We start from the raw sequence: 7,500 nt of genomic DNA, 5'->3' as shown, positions 1-7,500 counted from the left end.
ATTGCCCCATACTGTAACAAGCAGGCTACACCAGGCACACAACTGAAAGTGTTCCATTCGTGAAGTGTAAAAATAGTTTTGGTCTAATTTTTTTCCGAATGTAAGCGCAGCTATCACGTCTGGTATTGAGGGTTTTCACCGACCTGACTTTCTGGGCGATAACCCTGATGCGTGGCCATATTGGAGGCCCTCTGTGTAAAAAACTGAATGGAGCACAATGGAGTATTGTGCGCTTTGGATACTTTAAGTGAATGTAGCCATGTCTAAACAACAGAAAAGCTCATCAAAACGTGTCCAAGATGCAAAAGGAAGGACTTGGACCACAACAAAAGGTGCAATATTTTGAGAAATTGAGGTTTATTGGCGGTGCAGTTCCCAACGAGTTGGGTGAAGGAGATGCAGTACCAAGTCCAACCACAAGCACCTCCCCTCCTCTGATAACTTCTGGCATTTTTCTCCCTGGTTTTTAATAACTTTTGAAAGTCAATAATATTCCAAATGTTTTTTTCGGTCTGACCTATTGGTACAACCTAAAACACGGCAATAATTAACCATTTTCCTTGATGACATTCGGGATCTACTTAAGTGCCTGTGCTTTGTTGTGATGTGGAGTATCTCCAATATGGCGACTTACACACATGTGAAAACCCCTAATAACCAGTTCCATTGATTGTAATGGAGGCTAATAGTTGCAGTATGTGCTCAGTTACGTGCCTGGTGTTGCCTACCTGTCAGTCTCTAGGCATACAAGTGTAGTGAAGAGTCATGTATGGGGTGAGTTTTGCTATTAAGCCAAGGACAGAGGGGTGAGAGGATGGATGGACTGGTGACGTGGTGGGGCTGAGAAGGTGAAGATGTGGTGGTTGCGTGGATGTGATGGATGTGGTGGTTGTGTGGATGTGGTGGTTGTGATGGATGTGGTGGTTGTGTGGATGTGGTGGTTGTGTGGATATGGTGGATGTGGTGGTTGTGTGGATGTGGTGGTTGCGTGGATGTGATGGATGTGGTGGTTGTGTGGATGTGGTGGTTGTGATGGATGTGGTGGTTGTGTGGATGTGGTGGTTGTGTGGATATGGTGGATGTGGTGGTTGTGTGGACACACACACACACACACACACACACACACACACACAAACACACACTGACACACACCACTGAGAGGTGTCATGAGGCTCTTTAAAAGGTGTTTGGTGAGGGTAAGCAGAGCTCTCAGGTGTGTGAGAGAGGCCCAACTATACAGCTTTGTGTGTCCCCTGGAGCAGGATGCAGAAACAGTAGGGCATGGAGGAGGCTTAGTGGGCTTTAAGGGCAAGGGGATGGAGGGGGGGGGGGCAGGAACAGCCTGCTACCCCATTGCCCTTGACCACCCCAGCCCCCCCACCCCCACCTCCCAGGAGAGGCATCCATCCAGAACTATCCATCTGTGGATTTCGCCCCTCTAGAGGTGTTTGTGTGTGTGTGTCTGCCATAATTTTGTGCTGCAGCATACAGTTGAGCAATAACAGGCAACACACACACACACACACACACACACACAGACATAAGCGCATGCAAACGCTGACTCATGCACACGCCCTCTCGCACAGGGCTTGTGATGTGCGTATGTGTAGAATGCTTCGGTGTCTGAGAGAATAAAGTGAGAGAGAGATAGAGGGAAATGCAGAGAGATGATGCAATAAAAAGTGAAAACACAAGAGAGAGTGATAAAGAGACATAGGAGAGAGAGAGAGAGAGAGAGAGCGTTAACCCCTCTGCCCCTCCCCCACCCGGCTGACACACTAGCGGTGCCAGCAGCCATCTGCAGCTCAGCAGGCCTCTCGTCTTCTCTCTCTCTCTCACTCTCACTCTTGCTCATCGCGGCCACTCATCCGACGTCCTCCCGCTGCCCTGCCGCCTCTGCGACCTCTCACCTTTCGCCCTGTGACACGCTGACCCCGCGTCTCATTGGCGGGCCATGCCCAGAGGCAGCATGGCACCTGGGTTGGCAGATGGAGCCGGCACACACACACACTCCTACACACACACACACACACACACACACACACACACACTCCTACACACACACACACACACACGCACACACACACACTCCTACACACACACACACACACACACACACACACACACACACACACACTCCTACACACACACACACACACACACACACACACACACACACACACACACACACACACACACACACGCACACACACACACTCCTACACACACACACACACACACACACACACACACACACACATACACACACACACACACACACACACACACGCTCCACTCGTGTTCTTCACAACACCTCCTCCTGAGCCACTGATCCTTGAGCAGTAGGGACATGTCCAGCAGGGATAGGGACTGGACTTCACAGACAAGCTCACAAGCCCATGCAGGAGCCAACACAGCCCACCGGATCCCAGTTGGGGAGAGAGAAGAAACGTAAAGGTTATGAACATAACCACGGTTAACTGAAGGAGAACACGAGGCGTTAACAGTGCGATCACGTGATCGTGGAATGTATTCCCATTGGTTAACGCCGAGTAGTTTGACTGAAAGACACCTCTCACCTGCTATGTAGATCCCACTTTGATTGGCACCAGATATGAAACTAGCGGGTTTTTGAAACATGCTAAAGCTGTTTTATTCAGGAGTCAGTTTGATCTTCAGTCGGGGAAACTTTGATCTATCTCCCATCATCTGTGATGTCTCCATCATCTGTCATCTGATCCTCTTTGTGCATTAAAAGCATGTCATCACGCAGCGCTGTCTTTGTCAGACTGGCAGAATCGTCCTCCCACTCGGACTTGTGAGCTTCTGAACTCCATCATCGACCTTTACCCCCCTGTCAGGTCACAGGGTTCAATTCCTAGTGAGTCCGGACACTGAAAGAGCAGATACCATCACTGTATTATTAATAGTGGGGGTAATAGTGTCTGCAGGATGACTTGCAGGATATCCTATCCTATCTGTGGTCAGGAATCCACAGATGATCTTCTGTGCTGTAGAAGTGTTCTTTTCATGAGTGCTAGAACAGAAACTCTAGACTAGCACATTTAATTAGTGGAATGTAAATGCATTCTGTGGAACTGGAACTTTACTGTATTGTCATCTGACTAACGCCTTAATGCCCCCTGGTTTGCATTGACTAATGCCGTAAAGGAAAATTCCGTTTTTTAGCACTTTAAGGCCCTTTTCTGGTTTGTTTTGGATGAACTAGAGTGGTGGACACCGAAATTTTGACGATTGGTCCTGTCTCGACTTTTCTGACTCGTTTTGAATCGCCTTTGACTTCTCAGGGTGGCTGGCAATGGGCATACTGTAGTAGGCTACTCAAACATGTCCTAAAACAACCCTTAACGTTCGTTTTCAAAACTGTGCAACTCACCGAGTGGTTAGTGGTCTTGAATGCATATGAAGTTCCTGAACACCTCATAAGGACATTGTCATGACAACATTATGTGGATTTCAGGCTTTTGGACAACGTTTGAACAATGTTTGAATTGCAATTATCAGTTTTAAGAGTCCTCTTCTTGTCTATACTATAAACAATAGACCCACAGCCACTTACCATGGAACAGACAGCAGATCACAGATAGGAAAATTGGGTATTATTAATAGTGCGGGTAATAGTGGGTGGTAAGGAGGTGGCTTGACTCCGGGCGGTGTGGTGCATTCTGGGACACGGGTGCCCACTGTGGAGTGTGAGTGAGTGGACCACTGGGTCATTAGGAGCGGATGTGGGGGATCAGTGGGCACTTTGGGGTGGTTATGGTGCAGGGCTCAAAGTATTCAGTACAGCGTGATGCCGAAGGGTGCCCAGTTATCAGGGGGCTTTCAGTGAAACATCAACAGATTGCTTTCTTTGCACATCGGCTAGCATGTGATCAATGAGTGTGTGTGTGGGGGGATTAGAGATGGTGGTGTGTATGTGTATGTGTGTGTGTGTTAGAGAGAGAGAATAAGGCAGATAAAGTGTGTGTGCCTGTGTGTATGTGTGTGTGTGTGTGTGTATGTGTTAGAGAGACAGAAAGAGAGAGAGAGAGAGAGAATAAGGTGTGTGTGTGTGTGTTGGGATTAGAGATGGTGGTGTGTGTGTACAGTATGTCTCTCAATGTGTCTGTGTGGGTAGGAGAGAGAGAATAAGGCAATGTGTGTGTGCGCCTGTGTGTGTGTGTGTGTGTGTCTGTGTGTGTGTGTGTGTGTGTGTGTGTGTGTGTGTGTGTGTGTGTGTGTGTGTGTGTTAAAGAGAGAGAGAGAGAGAGAGAGAGAGAGAGAGAATAAGGGAGATAAAGTGTGTGGGTATGTGTGTGTGTGTGTGTATGAGAGATGGCTCTGATTCTTTATATTCTGTTGAGCCCTGTCTTCCGTGAGATTGGAACAGGAGATTTAAAGGGCCATTTTGATGTAAATTACGCAAGTTTTTTCCCAAAAGAAAATGACATGTCGGGGAGTTATGCACACAAAATTATTGATCCCCTGAAGTAATTTGAAGTTGTTGTTTATCCAGACTCTATTAAGCGCCAAGTGACACATTGCATTCTCCAATTATGCAGCTTTAAAATGCAGCAAGGTCAAGATGGTGATTTAGATGCAGCCTCTAAGCTGTGCCCGTTGCCTCTGCATATATGTGTGTGTGTGTTTGTGTGTGTGTGTGTGGGTGAGTGTAGAGGTTGTTTTTGTTTGTTGTGCATTTGTCTCTGCATATTATTGTTTGCACCAACCTGCATCTTTAGTTTTTGTGTGGTTATTTTCATTTAGTGAGTGTGTGTGTGTGTGTGTGTCTGTGTGTGTGTGTCTGTGTGTCTGTGTGCGTGAGTGTGTCTGTGTGTGTGTGTGTCTGTGTTTGTGTTTGCCTTTGTGCGTAAGCATTCATTTGGGCTGAAGCCCTTGCTTAATGGGCTTCTTGTATCCCTAAAGCCCCTATCCATCTTGACCGGTGGCAGAGATAGGAGGAGGAGGAGGAGGAGGAGATGGACAGAGCGAGGGAGAGAGAGAGTAAGAGAGAGGGATACAGAGGGAGGGAGGGAAAACAGGAGAGAAGCGTAGAAGAGTTTGTGTGTCCGAGCTCCACTCGCAACCAGTGCCAAGGTGGGAAGGCTGGTGCCACACACACAGTACCTGTCCCACTGCGGACTCTTTGCTCTCACATTCTCTCTCTCTCTCTCTCTCTCTCTCTCTCTCTCTCTCTCTCTCTCTCTCTCTCTCTCTTTCTCTCTCTCTCACAAACACACACACTCAAACACACTCCATATTTTTCCCTGTGTGGTTTACCTTCGTGTTCGTCCTCTGCTCTCTCTGAGTCCTCTTGACAGATGAATGCTGTCGCTGTGAGCCAATCCTGCTGACTGCACAGAAACAAGCAGATTTAGCACTCTCTCTCCCTCTCTCTCTCTCTCTCTCTCTAGAGAGAAAGAGAGAGAGAGAAAGAGAACGAGAGAGTGAGAGCCCTGTCTGTGCGTATTTGTGTCTGCACTAAGTTTGGTCTTTTTTTCTTTCGCAGGAGGAGAGGGAGCCTTCTGTCCACAAGTATACGCGGCAGAAAGGAGGGTAGGTCACGGTTTGCTGCATATTTGACTAGTCACTCTAGAGTTTGTATATAATGATATATTGTGAATGTCTCTCTGTGTGTCCACTGAATTATAGAGTGTGTACAGACATGTATTTATGCATGTTTCCATCAGTGCTATTGTAGTTTAATGGGCATGTTTATATGTGTGTAAGACTGAAGTGTATGTGTGTGTGTGTGTGTGTGTGTGTGTGTATGTGATTGTGTGGGCCACATACAGGAATGAATTGAATAAATATGAGCTGATGTTAACTGGGCTGCTTGTTATTGCTGGGAGAAGCGAGTGTGTTTTATGTTTCAAAGTGACTCACTTCACAACACTGGCTATAGATGCAGACATTCCTAACACACACACACACACACACACACACACACACACACACACACTTGCACATATATGTGCTCAGAGATTTGTAACAGCCTCAGGCATTTCAGATCTGATCAAGCAAAACATGACTGCAGATGTGCACAATGATTTCAAATGCATTTGTTCAGCTTTCAGCTTTTCTTCCCTCTACCTCTGTTAGTCTATCTATATTTCTATGTATACCTAAGTGTGTCAGTCCATCCATCCATTTATCCTTTTTGTCTATTTGTTTGCCTCTCTTTCTTTCTTTCTTTGTTTCTTTCTTTGTTTCTCTCTTTCATGCATTATTCTTTTTTCTGTGTCTGTCAGTCTGCCTAACTGCCTTACAGTCGGTCTTTCTCTCTCTCTCTCTCTCTCTCTCTCTCTCTCTCTCTCTCTCCTTCTCCCCAGTCCCTCTCTCAGTAGTGGGTAATGTAATCAAGCCTATCAGACCTGAGAGAGTTTGGAGTGATGCACAAAAGCTTTTACAAATACCTTTTGTTTTGTGTCTTTTCTTTCTGGAGGGCAGATACTGTTACTTCAAAGTACCCCCTGTTTTCCCCAACTCCTTCAGCGTGTGTGTGTGTGTGTGTGTGTGTGTGTGTGTGTGTGTGTGTGTGTGTGTGTGTGTGTGTGTGTGTGTGTGTGTGTGTGTGTGTGTGTGTGTGTGTGTGTGTGTGTGCGTGCGTGCGTGCGTGTGCATGTGTGTGTGTGTGTGTCTGTGTGTGGGTGTTTGTACTGTATGTGTGTCTGTGTATGTGTGTGTGTGTGTCATGAGGGGTGCTCATTCACCTGCCCAGAGCTCATAGTCAGTCCCAGCTTCAAAGAGAAGCACTTGTTTGGCAGAGCGTACCCACTGGTGTAGTCTACTACGGAATACACGGGACTACGCAGTATACCCACTTAAAAAGCATCACCATCTCAGTATACCCGCTAAAAATAGGCAAGGATACATATTAACATTTGGGGTTGATCACAGTATACCCACTACAGCTAACAAGACTACATCACAGAATACCCACTACAGCTAACAAGACTACATCACAGAATACAAAGAATACCCACTACAGCTAACAAGACTACATCACAGAATACCCACTACAGCTAACAAGACTACATCACAGAATACCCACTACAGCTAACAAGACTACATCACAGAATACCCACTACAGCTAACAAGACTACATCACAGAATACCCACTACAGCTAACAAGACTACATCACAGAATACCCACTACAGCTAACAAGACTACATCACAGAATACCCACTACAGCTAACAAGACTACATCACAGAATACCCACTACAGCTAACAAGACTACATCACAGAATACCCACTACAGCTAACTAGACTACATCACAGAATACCCACTACAGCTAACTAGACTGCACCACTGAGCGTAGCAGACTGTAGGAGTCCGTGTCTGTGGTGGAGGACGCCATCAGCGCACAGGAGAAGCATCGCGCCACACAGGCGGCTGACAGTGCCGCTGCCTCTAAGTGCTCCGATATGGCAGAGGAGAGACAGTTCCCACAGTTGGACTTCTGGAGCCTGAGCCGGGCTTCATGGTTCTGGA

The 7,500-nt window shown here is 46.8% G+C and overlaps 1 protein-coding gene across 3 annotated transcripts in view; it reads left to right on the top strand.

The window, feature by feature from the left end:
* Window positions 1-7,500, top strand: part of fut8a (fucosyltransferase 8a (alpha (1,6) fucosyltransferase)) — a 90,105-nt gene that overhangs the window by 23,439 nt on the left and 59,166 nt on the right. For 2 of the 3 annotated variants that reach the window (XM_076300784.1, XM_076300785.1), the window contains exon 2: window positions 5,513-5,559. The gene's annotated coding sequence lies outside the window, so the exon portion shown is untranslated. The remainder of the gene's footprint in view (window positions 1-5,512; window positions 5,560-7,500) is intronic. The other variant, XM_076300787.1, reaches the window with a different exon arrangement.

Source organism: Alosa pseudoharengus, unplaced genomic scaffold (assembly GCF_046254945.1).
Source record: "Alosa pseudoharengus isolate Yale_2024_CS ecotype anadromous, Long Island Sound unplaced genomic scaffold, YU_APseudo_1.1 YU_APseudo_1.1_scf_22, whole genome shotgun sequence".
Classification (NCBI taxonomy): domain Eukaryota; kingdom Metazoa; phylum Chordata; class Actinopteri; order Clupeiformes; family Clupeidae; genus Alosa; species Alosa pseudoharengus.
Note: the sequence above shows the minus strand (reverse complement) of the source record. Positions and strands in the feature narration are given on the sequence as shown.